This window comes from Rana temporaria, chromosome 12 (assembly GCF_905171775.1).
Source record: "Rana temporaria chromosome 12, aRanTem1.1, whole genome shotgun sequence".
Classification (NCBI taxonomy): Eukaryota; Metazoa; Chordata; class Amphibia; order Anura; family Ranidae; genus Rana; species Rana temporaria.
The window spans coordinates 4,172,610-4,191,200 of record NC_053500.1 but is presented as its reverse complement, the minus strand read 5'-3'; positions in this window follow the sequence as shown (position 1 = coordinate 4,191,200).

Here is an 18,591-nt window from a genome sequence, read left to right as displayed (position 1 = left end):
TCTCACCTTGTGACTCTACAAAGTTACAATGTTGCAGCCTCTCACCTTGTGACTCTACAAAGTTACAATGTTGCAGCCTCTCACCTTGTGACTCTACAAAGTTACAATGTTGCAGCCTCTCACCTTGTGACTCTACAAAGTTACAATGTTGCAGCCTCTCACCTTGTGACTCTACAAAGTTACAATGTTGCAGCCTCTCACCTTGTGACTCTACAAAGTTACAATGTTGCAGCCTCTCACCTTGTGACTCTCTACAAAGTTACAATGTTGCAGCCTCTCACCTTGTGACTCTCTACAAAGTTACAATGTTGCAGCCTCTCACCTTGTGACTCTACAAAGTTACAATGTTGCAGCCTCTCACCTTGTGACTCTACAAAGTTACAATGTTGCAGCCTCTCACCCTGTCACTCTACAAAGTTACAATGTTGCAGCCTCTCACCTTGTGACTCTACAAAGTTACAATGTTGCAGCCTCTCACCTTGTGACTCTACAAAGTTACAATGTTGCAGCCTCTCACCTTGTGACTCCCTACAAAGTTACAATGTTGCAGTCTCTCACCTTGTGACTCTACAAAGTTACAATGTTGCAGCCTCTCACCTTGTGACTCTACAAAGTTACAATGTTGCAGCCTCTCACCTTGTGACTCTCTACAAAGTTACAATGTCGCAGCCTCTCACCTTGTGACTCTAAAAAGTTACAATGTTGCCGCCTCTCACCTTGTGACTCTCTACAAAATTACAATGTTGCAGCCTCTCACCTTGTGACTCTACAAAGTTACAATGTTGCAGCCTCTCACCTTGTGACTCTACAAAGTTACAATGTTGCAGCCTCTCACCTTGTGACTCTACAAAGTTACAATGTTGCAGCCTCTCACCTTGTGACTCTACAAAGTTACAATGTCGCAGCCTCTCACCTTGTGACTCTAAAAAGTTACAATGTTGCCGCCTCTCACCTTGTGACTCTCTACAAAGTTACAATGTTGCAGCCTCTCACCTTGTGACTCTACAAAGTTACAATGTTGCAGCCTCTCACCTTGTGACTCTACAAAGTTACAATGTTGCAGCCTCTCACCTTGTGACTCTACAAAGTTACAATGTTGCAGCCTCTCACCTTGTGACTCTACAAAGTTACAATCTGATCACTGAGGGGGAAATTGGAGCTCAATGATGGCATTTTAGTGATAAAAGGTGAAGCTTTTTAGAGGAATTACACTGTTGCTGTGTATTGTATTATTTCAGAAATGTTTTCACTCTTGTAGACTTGTAAAGTTACTGAGATTTCATGTGGAGTGAATAAACAATGCAGAGTAATAGACACCTATGATATAGTGGACAAATCTCCAGCCTGGGCCTGTCCATCCATAATTACATCCTGACCAGGGACCCACCAAGGGCTTGTCTTGTCTATATATTTACACTTGCAATGACTACTGGCAACAGCGATCGCGCTAAGAAGCAGGGATCTCCTCCGGAGCGGCTTTGTCTCCTCCTGTGACCTCTTTCTCTATATAATTATTCTGGATATTTATCAGGACCTCCCACCTTCACCAGAGAGACGCACATAGATTATACTCTCTAAGCCTCTCTTCTGCTTGCAAATCTCCCGACAATATATTTAACAAAATACAACCCATTTGCCAAAATCAGAAGAAGAAAAAAAAACTGCTACATTTTGTCATAACCTTTTGAAAATTTATTGTTTTTCTTATTAAAAAGAGGGGGCTGACGTGTGTGTGTTTGCACTGGGCGAAGGGTGGAGAGACACTTATAAAATAATTCAGAGTCTCTCTGGGACGTTCAGGGAATTCGGAGTTTTCGAATGTTGGAACAAAAAGTTTACAAAAGTAATTTTCCGAAACCTCTTTCTGGCAGATGTAGAGGGGTTGACCCCGTTCCCCATCAGTCTCCCGAACCCAGCATGCTAATTATCCGATGATTAATATTTCTAATATATACAAACACAGGATATAATTGACGGCGGTCGGAGAATAAATGAGGGGATCCATATTTATACAGGTTTTAGCAATATGCTGCTAATGATTTAGGCTGCGCATAGCTGGGAGATTTAAAAGGACACTAAGAAAAAAGATAAATTACTCGTTGGTTTACATTAAAGAAACTTTAAAAAAAAACATTTATGGGTCAATATGAAAGTATTTCTGGAGATTAAGAGAAAAGCTTCTCATTTATTCCGGGATCTTTGTATAGCTGGTTGTAGTTAGTCGCATTCAACTGGACTTGTTCTGAAGTGTTGAAGCATGTTTCCAAAGGCATCCGAGACGCTTCTCCAGTTCTAATGTGTCAGGAATAGGGATGAGCTTTGTGTTCGAGTCGAACATCATATGTTCGATCGTTCGTCGAAATACGAACAAAACGGGTCGTTCGCGCCAAATTCGAGTGACGTGCCACGGCCCATAATTCACTGCGGCATTACGCGCTGATGATTGGCCAAGCATGCACTATGACCCGCATGCTTGGCTCCGTCAGTACAGAGAGCCGTAATTGGCCAAAGCCAGGGTGGCTTTGGCCAAATATGGCTCAGGACTTTGGTACACGCCCCACACTATAAAAGGCCGCCTGCAGGGCGGCCTCGTGTAGTGTGTTGCGGCGCTGGTTAGATATCAGTCAGAGAGAGAGAGAGAGAGAGTGTACTTTTTTTCTAGCTAGATAGAGCAGGCAGGCAGACTAGTCAGTTAAATTTACAGGGCCTAATCCTCAAAAACGCGGCACAACGTAACATTTTCCATTTAAGTTACACCGCCGCAAAATCTCTAACTAAGTGCCCGATCCACAAAGCACTTACCTAGAAATTTCGAGCGGTGTAACTTAAATCCGGCCGGCGCAAGGCGTTCCTCTTCTCCAGGGGGCGATTCCCATTTAAATGAGGCGCGCTCCCGCGCCGGCCGTACTGCGCATGCTCGTGACGTCATTTTCCCGACGTGCATAGCGCGAAATTACGTTACGTCGGGCTTTGTGGATTGCGACGGGACAATAAAGTTGCGTCGGGTAAAAAAAAAGATACGGCGCCAAAAAAAAAATTTTAAATTTAAAAAAAAAATTGCGTCGCGAGCAAGAAAGGTCTGTTTTTACAAGGTGTAAACAGTTTACACCTTGTAAAAGCAGCCCTAATTTTGCGTTTGCAAAATAAAACTTACGGAGAAAAAACGAAGCTTAAAAGCTTTGTGGATCTCCGTAAGTCCTAATTTGCATACCCGAGGCGGCATTTCGACGCAAAATGCCCCCAGCGGCGGATGCGGTACTGCATCCTAAGATTCGGCAGTGTAATTCAATTACACATGCCGGATCTTCTCCCTAACTATGGAAAACTGATTCTGTGGATCAGTTCCATAGTTAGGACCAGGGATACGACGGAGTAACAGCAGTTACTCCGTCGTATCTCTTTTGAGGATTTGGCCCACAGTGTGTAGAGGATATATATACATCCCAGGTGTTGTACATATATTTATACACTGTATAGTTTAGCTAGATCAGTTCTTCCTACTTTGTCAGGCAGTTGATTGTGCTAGCTGCAGTATTCTCACGTGTTGTATTGCCTGTGTGCTCTTTAGTTTACACCTAAAGCTACTTGGTGTGTACTGCACTTCTGCTCTACAGTTTGCACCTAAACCTACTTAGGGGCAGATTCACAAAGATCTGCCCCAGCACAGCGTATCTGAGATACGCTACGACGCCGTAACTTACTTTTTTTTTGTTTTGAATCCTGGAAGAATTTGCGCCCGTAAGTTATGGCGGCGTAGTGTAACTCTCACGGCGTAATGGCGCCTAATTCAAATCGGCGAGTAGGGGGCGTGTTTCATTTAAATGAAGCGCGTCCCCTCGCCGAACGAACTGCGCATGCGCTGTCCCTAAATTTCCCGCCGTGCATTGCGCTAAATGACGTCGCAAGGACGTCATTGTTTTGACGTGGACGTAAATTACGTCCATCCCGATTCACGGACGACTTACGCAAACGAAAAAAAAAAATTCAAATTAAACGCGGGAACGACGGCCATACTTAACATGGCAGGTTTAACTATACGCCACCAAACAGCAGCTTTAACTACACGGCGGAAAAAGCCGACTAGAGACGACGTAAAAGAATGCGACGGCCGCTCGTACGTTCGTGGATCGTCGGAAATAGCCAATTTGCATACTCGACGAGGATTACGACGGGAACGCCACCCAGCGGACGCCGAAGTATTGCATCTTAGATCCGAAAGGCGTACGAGGACGTACGCCTGTCGGATCTAACCCAGATGCCGTTGTATCTTGTTTTGAGGATTCAAACCAAAGATACGACGCGGGTAATTTGAAAGTACGCCGGCGTATCAGTAGATACGTCGGCGTACTCTGTCTGTGGATCTGCCCCAACATGTTGAATTTGAAGCCTCCCTTGGTGATGCCCTAGCGATGTTGCGTGCCGGGGGTCCGCAGCATCTGGCCTAATATGAAGCACACGTACCGTTTAGAGTCAGACATTTCACCGACGACACCGAAATGATGACAAGTCGGAGATTTCCCAGAGACATGCAATTACAGCGGGCCGAAAAAAAAATCCTTGGCTTTATTAGCTTGGAAGTCTGGGGTGTGACCCCTCCGAGGTGTCTTGCGCTATAGGCAGGTTATTATGCATTTCTAATCTCACTCTTCATATGTAATAGACCGGCTGTGAGCGTTCCTCGCGCCCCCCCCCTCCCCCCTCCTGTCACAAACGTCCTCTCATTCCACCGGCAGGATTGACTCGTTCTGCCGTTTATCAGCCCCGAAGATCGCATGTGATGAAAGGCGCGGTGATGATAAAAAATAGTGATTGCACATAAACGTTTCGTTCTGCGCTCGCCGCTTCACCTCCTTGGCATGCAAAGCCGGTTAACCCTTTCTGGGCCAGAGGACGGGGGAGGGGGCAAGGAACATTGCGGATCCCATATGGAGCCCAAATGTTGGGAGTGTTTCCCATTAAACCCGTCAGGCCTGAGCCTAATTCGTGGTGATCCGTTCATGATTTCAATATGTGCCTGTCGCAGGGATGAAGAGCTTCTGTGAATCTCGCAGCCTGTCACTGTTAATGCGGCGCGAACAGCAAATAAAAGGCCCCCCACCCCCCGTCGTTTTTTGCTGTGAACATGAAGCGGTAGATCAGAATCGCGTGTGTCACCGCACACAGAAAGCCGGTGTTCTGTCAATTTCTCCAACCCATCAGAAACGCCAACCACATCACTTCACTTAGTACTTGGAGGTTTTGGCGAATTGGTGGTTGGATGCGACACCGGCAACTGAATACAGTCCGGTACAGGAAGATTGAGCTGAACCGAAGTGAATAAAGCTCTCCCCTGTTTGGTCTCCATTGTCATTGACTCTGTTGACTAGTGGTGGTGGTCCATAAAATCCCCTGAAGAAGCCAATCTCAGGTGAAACATGTTGGGATCAGATACTACCATATGACCATCTTATGTAATGGAACTCTTTGACCATTGAACTGATATGTGTAAAAACAAATTATTGGCTTCTGTGAATCTGTGAATTTCGCAGCCTGTCACTGTTAATGCGGCGAACAGCAAACCTACCAGCGCCCATCAATGCAGCCTACCATCGCCCATCAATGCAGCCTACCAGCGCCCATCAATGCAGCCTACCAGCACCCATCGATGCAGCCTACCAGTGCCTATCAATGCAGCCTACCAGCGTCCATCAATGCAGCCTACCAGTGCCCACCAATGCAGCCTACCAGCGCCCATCAATGCAGCCTACCAGTGCCCATCAATCGATGCGCCTCTGACACTATGTGCTGATGCTGAGACTTAGTTGCTTGCAGCAGAAAGAAGAGAGTAGGAACACCAGTGGCCGGGCACCCTAGGCGGCCGCCTAGTTTGCCTCGTGGTAGCACCGGTGCCTTAGAGGTGGGGGCGCCGAAGCTCCAAAGTGCTCCCCTCCCATCTCCTTGTCTGTGTCCAGAGGTGGAGCGCATGTAGCGGGTGTTGTGGTTCCCCATCCCACTTGCTCTCTCCGCTGGCAACTTGCAAGAGCGCATACCTCCCGCTGTCCCCGGAATCCGGGTTGGGTACAGCAGCGGAGCCTAGTACCGGAACACGTTTCGCACTAGGCTCCACTAATTAATTCTGTCCGGTGTGCATGGAGCAGTCTCCTGTCTGCCCCGCCCCCTCTGCGTGTGTCGGCTCTTCTCTCATAGCCGGTGTGATAAGAGGCTTCAGGGTTGGCCAGAGCTGCTGCCAATCATCCCGTGCACTCCCATAAATGCTCTTTGAGTGCCACCCTCCAAATAACCAAAAATGCCCCGCCCCCTGTAATGTACTTCTGCTCCCAGCGCGCCCGAGCTACAGGGATCTATTGGACAAGTACTGATCTATGGGGACACCTGATGTGGGGGGCTCTGATGGGGACACTTGCTGTGGGGGGGGCTCTGATGGGGGGCAACTGCTGGGGGGCTCTGATGAGGGCAACTGCTGGGGGGCTCTGATAGGGGGAAACCTGCTGGGAGGCTCTGATGGGGGACACCTGATGTGGGGGGCTCTGATGGGGACACTTGCTGTGGGGGGGGGGGCTCTGATGGGGGGCAACTGCTGTGGGGGGCTCTGATGGGGGGGAACCTGCTGGGAGGCTCTGATGGGGGACATCTGATGTGGGGGCTCTGATGGGGGACACTAATGAAGACTTCTTAGGGGAGCATCTCTGTGTTTGAGTCGTAGCCATAGAAACATGTGTAAAGGGGAGGAGTTAGTAAGATGACCACGCCTATGTGGGGGCGCCAGAAATATTTCTGCACCCAGGCATCTGCGACCCTAGGATCGGCCCTGTCAACTGGAGCTTACACTGTGCAAAAGACTGTCGTTGTCGCCCCCCACGTGAGAGCACTGGGCCAATCAGCATTGCCGTTGCATTCTGGGGTGGGGGAGTGACTTACATGCTCCTCCATAGGAGGAGGAATTGACATGTTCCTGGCAGCTGGGACCAAAGATAAGGTCTGTGCTGATGGGGAGGTGAGAAATAAAGAGAACCTGTTATTTTTACCTGCCTAGAAATTACATAGGTCCACTGTAATAACAGAAGTCGGCAATGTAAGTGTTTTTTTTTTTTTTTTTCAATGAATAGACAAACATAAAAAGAATTTCCTTTTAGTGCTCAAGGGGGGACCCAGAGCTAAAGTTTATTAAAACTCACATGTTCTGCCGCTCATTGCTCTCTATTATGTCCTATAAGACGAATAACGTTTGTCCTGTTTCTGTGTCCCCGGGAGAGTCCCCCCGTCTAGACGTTATTCCACAAGATTACAATACAATCTGTGCACCTTCCTCGGCTCTGGCGGTGTGTTTATCTGTCTGCTCCATAGGCGTCCTCCCAGCCTGCTGCCCAAACCTCCCAGCGCCTGTTCTTCCTCCACTAATTCCTTCTAGTAAAAATATTTGACTTAATTGTACCCACATCTGAGTTACAGCGCAGCGCACTTGTTCACCGCAAATATAATTGGGAAAGGAGGTGGATGTCTGCGCCGCGGCTGTGCGGCAGGATTTTACACCAAAATGAAGAATCCGTCACATGTGGTTTTCTTCGCTGCGAAAACTATTTATTGGCTATAAGCGCATGCTATGGAAAGAAGCGGTTTGTTGTATGGAGAGAGAGAAAGAAACGCAGAGAGAGAAAACGTGTGAAGGAAACAGAGAGAGAAAGAGAGAGAGAGAGAAACATAGAGAGGGGGAGAGGGGGGAGAGAGAGAAACATAGAAAGGGGGAGAGAATGAAAGAGAGAGAGAAAGATAAACAGAGGAAGAGAGGGAGAAAGAGAACAATAGAAAGTGAGAGCAACAGAGAGAAAAAGAGAGAGTGAGAGCAAGAGCGAGAGAAAGATAAACAAAGAGAGAGGGAGAGAGAAACATAGAGAGGGGGAGAGAGAGAGAGAGAGAGAGAGAGAGAGAGAAACATAGAGAGGGGGAGAGAGAAAGAAACGCAGAGAGAGAAAACGTGAGAAGGAAACAGAGAGAGAGAGAGAGAGAAAGGGAGAGAGAGAGAGAAACATAGAGAGGGGGAGAGAGAGAAACATAGAGAGGGGGAGAGCGAGAGAGGAAGAGAGAGAAAGAGAGAGAGAACGAGAAACAGAGGAAGAGAGAGAGAAAGACAACAAAAGAAAGTGAGAAAGACAGAGAGAGTAACAGAGAGAGAAAGAGAGTGTGAGAGCAAGAGCGAGAGAAAGAGAAACAAAGAGAAAGGGAGAGAGTGCAAGAGAGAATGAAAGAGAGAGAGTGCAAGAGAGGGAGAAACAAAGAGAGAGAGTGCAAGAGAGAGAGAAACAGAGAGAGAAAGAGAAACAGAGAGAGAGACAGAGAGAAAGAGAAACAGAGGGAGAGAAACAGGGAGAGTGAAAGAGAGTGAGAGAGAAAGAAAGAATAACAGAGAGAAAGAGAGCTAGCGAGAAAGAGAGAGTTAGAGCGAGAGAGAGAGAGAGAAACCAAGAGAGAGAGTGCAAGAGAGAAAGAGAAACAGAGAGAGAGAGAGAGAGAGAAAGAGAAACGGAGAGAAAGAGAGTGAAAGAGAGAGAGAGAGAAATGCAGAGAGAGAAAGAAAAACAAAGAGAGCAGTTGCCCCATTATGTATCCCACAGGTCAATGTGCCATAAAGCTCAATATAGAAAAGGTTTTTACAGAAGAATATAGAAACACTCTACATTGTGTAAACCAGTAGGGTAGACACTATATAATGAAGGAAATTAACTTACAACGGATAGGTTGTATACAGTACAAACAATTTGCAATAAATAGATGGCCCATTTGCCAAAAACCAAGATGGCAGCAGCTAGTTCATGCATTCGCAGTGGGGTGTGTGTTCCGGCTCCACCCAACGTGTTCCGTCATACGTGACGTCATCAGGGGCACTGTCTGGCAAGGTGCTCGAAAGAAGTTGGAGGTCCAGTGGAGCATAAAACATGCTTTGTTTGACCACTCTTTATTGGGGGTCATCCGATTCTGGTAAGCTTCCACCATTTTATACACCAAGGTGGTTTGCGGTCCTATTGCTGAGAGGCTTTGAGGCTGCTGGGATTCACATCTGTTTCCTCCTGTCACATACAGAGAAGATTGTTCATCCTTTTTTCTGGTTCTTCATTGTGACTTTTGGTTCATTACCTCTATACAGGATTAGCTCTGGGTCACCCTGGCGCTGCTTTGAAATCGTGCTAATGCAAAGAACACAGGATCCATGCCTTCCCTACTGACAGAACGGCGATCTGCCCTGTTTACATAGGCAGATCACCGTTCTGTCTCTCTGCCTAATGATCGGCGGGTTCCGGCATACATTGAGTCCGTGGTACCCTCAGATCAGCTTCCGCTGTGTATAATCACAGCGGGAGCGGGTTACCAGCGGCACACATGCACGCCCCAGACCCGTAAGTGCAGAATCACATACTAGCAGAGCTGCCTTGCTGCTGTATATGCAAGTTATACGGTTGGCAAGCGGTTAACCGAGGTCTATGCAAGTCACAATGAATACAGAAAAAAGTAGTGCAGGAGCCTTTTTCAAAGTAGCGGTCGGTGGCATCCGCTCCATAAGGGGGGGGCCTAATCTCCATGTAGGGCGCCGGATGCATAGATTTTTGATTGGAACCGGAGGCTCTAATGGGCTTTAAAAAGGGGGGGCTTGGGATGCAGTGCTCACCTACTTGTGTGACAATAACAAATTAATATTCGCTATTGTCTTTCTGCTTCTCCTCCCGGCCAATCAGGAAGCAGATCTTAGAACCCGATTGGCCGAAAAGAAAAGCAATCGTATTGGCAACCGAGGAGGAGAAGAAGACGTAAGGAGGGCCACTGTGAGGTCGAGGAGGAGGAGATGCAGGGTGAAGCTGACGAGAAGAAAGTGCTGCCCGCAACCTAGGGGCTGGTGGGCTGACATCGAGCGATGGCGGTAGGTGGGGGGTGTGCCGCGCCGAACGTACTGTACATGCTCCGTCCCTAAAATTACCCGACGTGCATTGCGCTAAATGACGTCGCAAGGACGTCATTGGTTTTGACATTAACGTAAATGGCGTCCAGCGCCATTCACGGACGACTTACGCAAACGACGTGAAATTTAAAAATTCAACGGCGGCCATACTTAACATGGGTTAGACCACCTAGAGGGCATGCTTAGTTTTACGCGACGCATCTCTACGGAAACTACGTAAATTTAGATCGACGGGCAAAGCGGATGTTCGTGAATCGCCGTAACTAGTCATTTGCATATTCTACGCCGACCGCAATGGAATCGCCACCTAGCGGCCGGCCTAGAATTGCAGCCTAAGATGCGACGGTGTAACACACAGTTACACCTGTCGGATCTTAGGGCTATCTATGCGCAACTAATTCTATGAATCAGGCGCATAGATACGACAATCGTATCTCAGAGATACGACGGCGTATCAGGAGAGACGCCGTCGTATCTCTTTTGTGAATCTGGCCCGAAGTTCCATCTTCCGCAAGAGAAAATTAGAGGCGCGTCTCCTACCCGTCTGCTCCTGGATAGAACCCGAGCCGCATTACGGAACCGTGAATCATTCTCCATCTTCTTTAATTCATTCTGAGATTTCAGCACCTCAGGACAAGCGTGTCTGGAGCGCCCGGCCCGGGCCTTGGGAGAAGGGACCGGCTCAGGAAGTGGAGGCTCGAGGCCTAAAGTATTTAAACTTTTTTTTTTTTTTTTTTCGTGCAAGTCAACACTTCAAAATTTATGAATGTCTTGAGCAAATATTTATGGGGCCCGTTTCCTCCCCTTGTAGGCAGAGGGCCAGGACATGTGATCATTTGTCAGAAGCGCTATTAGACACGAGGAAGGCTGTCAGAGGGGAGTTTTTAGGGTTCTCTGGACTGTTAATAAATGGGCTGAATTAATGGAGGTTATTGCTGAATATTACGGCATGTCAGACTGATTTACCTCTTCTCAGGACTGAGAGTTTCCTTTTCGAACCTGCTGCAGCGCTACAACGTTTCTTTCCATATAAATAAACATAAATAGATACAATGTATGCAGGCAGAAAGTTTGAAGTTTAAAAGGTTTAAGTAGTTCTAAAGGCAGAAGGTTTTTTATCTTAAAGGGGTTGTAAAATAAAAATAAAAAACATGTCATACTTAACTGCTTCTCCTGGGGTCCCCCGCTGGCACTCCAGGCCACTTCTCTTCAGGTGCCCCCCCGGAAAGCCGATTCCCAGTGGCGTCACTAGGGTGGGTGTCACCCAGTGCGAAAAAAATTGGTTTCACCCCCCTCCACCAACTATAGTCCCCCCCTCAGTACAGACCCCCCTCCACTAAGTACAGACCCCTCCTCCTCAGTATAGATCCCCCCACTAAATACAGGCCCCCCTCCCTCAGTACAGACCACCCTCCGTCAGTATAGACCCCCTCACTAAGTATAGACCCCCCTCCCTCAGTACAGACCACCCTCCATCATGATAGACCCCCCTCAGTACAGACCCCCCCACTCACTAAATACTGCCCCCTCCCTCAGTACAGACCCCCTTCCTCAGTATAGACCTCCCCCTCAGTGCAGACCCCTCCATCAGTACAGAGACCCCCCCATCAGTACAGACAACCCCCCATCAGTGTAGAATCCCCCCTCTTAGTGCAGACACCCCCCTTAAGTGCAGACCCCCCATGAGTATAGAATACCCCCTTAGTGCAGACCCCCCCCATAGTATAGAATCCCCCCTTAGTGCAGACCCCCCCATCAGTATAGACACCCCCTTTAGTACAGACCCCCCATCAGTATAGACACCCCCCATCAGTGTAGATGAGGGGGGGAGGGGGCGAGCATGACACTCCACACCAGGGAGAAAGCCTTGCATTACCAAGTACAGGCCCCCTCCCTCAGAACAGACCACCCTCCGTTAGTATAGACCCCCTCACTAAGTATAGACCCCCCTCCCTCAGTACAGACCAACCCTCCATCATGATAGACCCCCCTCAGTACAGACACCCCCCCTCACTAAATACTGCCCCCTTCCTCAGTACAGACCCCCTTCCTCAGTATAGACCTCCCCCTCAGTGCAGACCCCTCCATCAGTACAGACAACCCCCATCAGTGTAGAATCCCCCCTCTTAGTGCAGACACCCCCCTTTAGTGCATACCCCCCATCAGTATAGAATACCCCCTTAGTGCAGACCCCTCCATAGCATAGAATTCCCCCTTAGTACAGACCTCCCAATCAGTATAGACACCCCCCATTAGTGTAGATGAGGGGGCGAGCATGACACTCCACACCAGGGAGAAAGCCTCGCATTACTGTGTGGAGTTACAGACAGAAGAACAGGAAGTGAGGATTTCTCAGAAGAAATAAGAACATTTAAAAGCAAAGTGGAAGGATGAGGTAAGTGAAGGAGGACTGCACTAAGGTAAAGGAAGCTATTTAGGGGGGAAAAAAATACTTTTACAACCCGTTTAATGCATCCTGAAAAGTCTTCTTTAAAGCGGATGTGCGCTCCAAAAAAAATATTAAAAGCCAGCAGCTACAAAGACTTTTAATATTAGGACACTTACCTGTCCTGGAGTCCAGCGGCGTCCGCAGCAGAGGACGAGCGATCGCTCGTCACCCTGCTGCCCCCCCCTCCATCCACGGTGAGGGAACCAGGAAGTGAAGCGCTCCGGCTTCACTGCCCGGTTCCCTACGGCGCATGCGCGAGTCGTGCTGCGCCCGCCGATTGGCTCACACGCTGTGTGCTGGGAGCCGAGTGTTCCCAGCACACAACGGGGGACAGACGGGAAGTCTGGAAAAACCCGTCTTTTGCCCCAGACGTGTGGCCGGAAGTGGGTGCAAATACCTGTCTTTAGACAGGTATCTGCACCCCCCTCCCCCCTGAAAGGTGTCAAATGTGACACCGGAGGGGGGGAGGGTTCCGATCAGCGCGACTTCACTTTAGGGTGGAGCTCCGCTTTAAGTTAGATGAATCAAATGAGATCAACTCAACTCGAAAAACAGAAAAATTGCACATTTATTTCTCCTCTCGTATTTTCCATAAATTCTGCATAACATCCTCACTGGTTGACTTTTAATTATATATTTTTTTTTTTGGGGGGGGGGGGGGTTCTTCTCAGTAAATGAACACAATATTATTGCACAGCTGCAGATAAAAACCAATTTCCTTCCCTTTAACTTAATTTTCCACATTTCGTATTTTTTCTTCTCATATTAGTATTATTATTATTATTGCTTCCGACACAAGAGAAAATCTCTTCCATACTGATGAGTTTTTTTTTTTTATGTTTTAATTTGACTTCATTATATTTTTCTTTTATTAAGGAAGCAAAAATGTTTTTTTTTTTTTTTTTATGATTGAATCAAGCGTGGCGCGCTCATCAGTTACCTTCAGGCTTGTCATTTGTGAGTAGCGAGCTGCTTGTACAACGGGGAGGGGGTCCCTAATTTACTTACCCGCGTCGTCATCGGAGGCGCGGGCCCCGCAATTAAGGGGGCGAGCAGCGCGATTGGAAAATGAGTTACAATTGATTGTGTTTCAGCGAAAATGAAGTTTGGAACGTTTTAATTGGATTACGTCAAAACATCTGAGCCACAATAAGCTGATGGCGGCACCTCAGACGCTTCAGGAGAGAGCGAGAGAGAGAGAGACCAATGTTTACTAAGGAAAAAAAAATGGCTAATGTAATATTTAAAACAGCATTAGAGTAATGTGTTAATGACACTGTTATTTCTCAGAGGTGGCAGCGGGTAATATCTGGATGGCGTTAAATGTTGCAACCTGGGAATAGGCTTCATATTGGAGGACCATCAGGCAAAACAGAATTTCTAGTAATAAATGAGACATCATAATAACGTACATGTGTACATGTCTCTGCACTGGGCTGCTGTAAGGTAGTGTAACGGCTACGGTGAACGGGAGTGAACCACAACTGCGTCTTAAAGTGGAGGTTCACCCTATAAAAAAATTCTAACGGTACATCCAGCCCAGTTCTGCAAATAACATGACACTGACCTTTTTTTTTTTTTCCCCTGTAGATATCGTTTAGCCATAGAATTCACCGCGGCTTCCGGGTAGGGAATCCCGCGGGAGTGGGCGTTCCTATTGACATGCCAATCAATTGGCATGCTAAACGACGACGCACACAGCGCGTCACGACTTCCCAAAGGAAGCTCGGGTCAGCTCGGCTCTATTCGGCGCCGGTGCTCTTTACCGAGATCGGAGATGCAGGGTGTCAGACTTACACCCCGCATCACTGATCGCCGCGCTGGGCGCGCACCGGCATGTAATCCTGCAGGACGTCAATCGACGTCCAGTCAGGATTTCAGAACCACTTCCCGGACGTCAATTGACTATTAGCAAGTTAGCAGGTCTTAATTTTTCAGAAATAAATCACATTTTTGCCTTTTATAAAATAGCCGATTGCAAAATATAGGTAAAAATTTCAATCTGTGTCTACTAGATTTGCTGTTTTCTCTGACTGCTGAGTGGTCTTTACATGGGGGGGGGGGGGTAGACATTCTAGGTGGGCTCCAAGCTTCTTATGCATTGTTGTGTTTCCATGGCAAACCGTAAACTTTAACCAAGTGTAAAAAAATAAAAAAAGCCACTCATTAGTCTGTGAATTCAACCCAAAACCTGTGAAAATCTGCACGGTTTCCCAGCCGCATAATTCCGATATGACGGCTTCCCCCTGCCCTGACTTAAGAGCGCGCAGCTGTGTGTTTCGTAAAAAAAAAAAAGGACGTGGCGTCAGGCGTCCCCGGGGGGGTCAAGCTTCGCACTCCCGTGACGACGCTCCATATAACATTTTCTTTCAGCAGAGATCCTGAACATGTTAAACATGGATATAATGACAAAGGATTAACTAGGTGTAGAATAATATGTTGCTGCTGGTTGGGTAGCAGAATTCTTATTTTTTTGGACCCGGTCCCTGAAAAGGCCTTTAACCGGTTAAGACCCGGACCATTATGCAGGTTAAGGACCAGGCCCCTTTTTCCGATTCGGCACTACTGCGTCGCTTTAACTGACAATTGCGCGGTCGTGCGACGTGGCTCCCAAACAAAATTGGCGTCCTTTTTTCCCTACAAATAGAGCTTTCTTTTGGTGGTATTTAATCACCTCTGCGGTTTTTATTTTTTGCGCTATAAACAAAAATAGAGCGACAATTAAAAAAAAGAAACAAAAGATTTTTTTCCTTTTTGCTATAATAAATATCCCCAAAAAATATATATAAAAAAAAGTTGTTTTCCTCAGTTTAGGCCGATATATATTCTTCTACATATTTTTGGTAAAAAAAAAAAACGCAATAAGCGTTTATTGATTGGTTTGCGCAAAAAAGTTATAGGGCCAGATTCACAGACAGCGGCGTATGTTTGAGCGGGCGTAGCGCAGCTCATATGCGCTACGCCGACGTAAAATAGAGAGGCAAGGCCAGTATTCACTAAGCACTTGCTCCCTAAGTAACGGCGGCGTAGCATAAATGGGCCCCATGTAAATGAAGCGCCGAACGAACGGCACATGCGCGCGCATGCTCAGAATCACATCGAATTTACGCCCTAAGATACGACGACTCAATGGCAACGACGTGAACGTAACCTACGCCCAGCCCCATTCACGTACGACTTACGTAAACGATGTAAAATCCCACGGCAGTTCCGACGTCCATACCCATAACAGACTTAGACCGGCTATTTGGTGGTTTATCTTTACGCCGGACGTACGCCTTACGTAAACGGCGTATACTCATGCGACGGGCGCAAGTACGTTCGTGAATCGGCGTATCTTGGTCATTTGCATATTCGACGCGTAAATCAATGGAAGCGCCCCTTGTGGCCAGCGTAATATGCGCTCCAAGATACGACGGCGTAGGAGACTTACGTCGGTCGGATGGAGCCAGATTTCAGGCGTATCTTATTACAAGAATAAGGCGCATAGGTACGACGGCGCATCCATGGACTTACGCGGCGTATCAGTAGATACGTTGGCGTAAGTCTTTGTGAATCTGGCCCATAGCGTTTACAAAATAGGGGATAGTTTTATGGCATTTTTATTAATAATTTTTTTTTACTACTAATGGCGGCGATCATCGTATTTTTTTTTACGTGACACATCGGACACTTTTGACACATTTTTTTGGGACCATTGTCATTTTCACAGTAAAAAGTGCTATAAAAATGCACTGGTAACTGCGAAAATGACAATGGCAGTGAAGGGGTTAACCACTAGGGGGCGCTGTAGGGGGTTAAGTGTGACCTCATGTCTGTTTCTTACTGTGTGGGGGGCGTGGCTGGACGTGTGACGTCACTGATCGTCGTTGCCTATGACAGGGAACAGACGATCAGAGACACTGCCACAATGAAGAACGGAGAAGGTGTGTCTGCACTCACCTCTCCCCGTTCTTCAGCTCCTGTGACCCGATCACATACACAGGCGGTGATCGGGTCCGAGGGTCCCGCGGGAGCGGACACGGAGCTTCGGACCGGGTCGCGAGCACGCTGCCAGAGCAACGCTCGCGACCCATGGCTGGGTTATTAAATATATATAAGCTGTTAAGTCAACTTTGAAGACTTGTCGCTGACTTATTCTACTAAATGAAACAATTTGTTTCCTTTTCTAAGCCATGAGTTTGCCCCAGAGCTGATCTCTTATTCCGAATACACTCCGCGGGCCCCATACTAAAGATTTGACTTTATCGCCGTCCGCAATAAAGAAAAAACAACCGATGCAGCAGGAGCCACCAGCGGAAGGGCGTAATGTCATTCTTGGGCGATGGCGTCATTGCTCTCTGACATACGCGGGGGGCTGCGGGGGTCTTATCAGATGGAATCTCCACAACAGTTCCTGTGCTGTGCTGCAATATGTAGCAAGGAATTCTCTCTGGAAGCTCACCTGTCATCGTGGCCCTTCAGTTCAAATTTGTGTTATCCACGCCTGGATCTTTGCGAGCGCGCCGGATGGACCTGCTCCATTTTTTTCTAAAGCCATCTGGGCACTTGGCCCAACGCTGATGCTGCTTTAAAGATCCGCATTTAAAGGGAGCCATTCAGGGGATGTCATTGATTGTTTGAGATGCAATCTGCAGTGCTGTCCGTGACGGTTACACACTAAGGGCCAGATTCACATAGAATTACGTTACGCTGCGGCGGCGTAACGTATCCCATTTACGTTACACCGCCGCAGGTTTACAGCGTAAGTGCCTGATTCACAAAGCACTTACCTGTAAACTTGCGACGGCATAGCGTAAATCCGCTCGGCTCAAGCCCGCCTAATTCAAATGGGGCGGGCACCATTTAAATTAGGCGCGTTCCCGCGCCGAGCGTACTGCGCATGCTCCGTCCGTAAAATTACCCGACGTGCATTGCGCTAAATGACGTCGCAAGGACGTCATTGGTTTAGACGTTAACGTAAATGGCTTCCAGCGCCATTCATGGACGACTTACGCAAACGACGTGAAATTTAAAATTTCAACGCGGGAACGACGGCCATACTTAACATGGGTTACACCACCTAGAGGGCAGCCTTAGTTTTACGCGACGCATCTCTACGGAAACGACGAAAATTTAGATCGACGGGCAAAGCGGACGTTCGTGAATCGCCGTAACTAGTCATTTGCATATTCTATGCCGACCGCAATGGAATCGCCACCTAGCGGCCTGCCTAGAATTGTAGCCTAAGATCCGACAGTGTAACACAGTTACACCTGTCGGATCTTAGGGCTATCTATGCGTAACTGATTCTATGAATCAGGCGCATAGATACAACGTCGTATCTCTGAGATACTATTGTCGTATCTCTGAGATACGATTGTCGTATCAGGGGATACACCGTCGTATCTCTTTTGAGAATCTGGCCCTCAGCCTCTTCTGTGCAGAGATTCTCCTGCTTTGGGACAACAATCTAAGAGTCAGAAGACCTGAGCAGTTAACCTTTTTTTACACACACGTGGGAGCAGCCAACCATGTGTCGGAATTGGAACATGCACAGTTCACTGCATCTGCTACAGAGAAATGGCAACCAATTGCCCCGTAGGACGCTGACTCACTATGACCAAAACTAAACCAGGTAATGTAAGGTGGCCTCAGCTCTGCTCTCCACCCACAGATGCATTTCACCTTCTGGTGGACTTAATCGTTGAAGTTTCAAGCGGCTTCTGCTCTCCGCATGCAGGAGAGGTCCCTCAGACACGTTTTGCCCCCTAGTGTACTTAATCGTAAAAAAAACTCAAGGGGCCTCTGCTCTCTACCCACAGGAGAGGTCCCTCAGACATGTTTTGCCCCATAGTGGGTTTAACCATTGAGACCTCAAGGTGCCTCTGCTCTCCACTGCAGGAGAGATCCTTCAGATGTGTTTTGCCTCCTAGCGGGCTTAATTGTTAAGCCCTGAAGGTACCTATGCTCTCCACCTGCAGGAGAGGTCCCTCAAATGCGTTTCACCTCATAATGGACTTAATCATTGAGACCTCAAGGGGCCTCTGCTTTCCACCTGCAGGAGAGGTCCCTCAAATGCGTTTCACCCCATTGTGGACTTAATCATTGAGACCTCAAGGGGCCTCTGCTCTCCACCTGCAGGAGAGATCCCTCAGATTCCCCCCCCCCTTCCCCAGTGGGCTTCATTATTGAGACCTCAAGCGGCCTCTGCTCT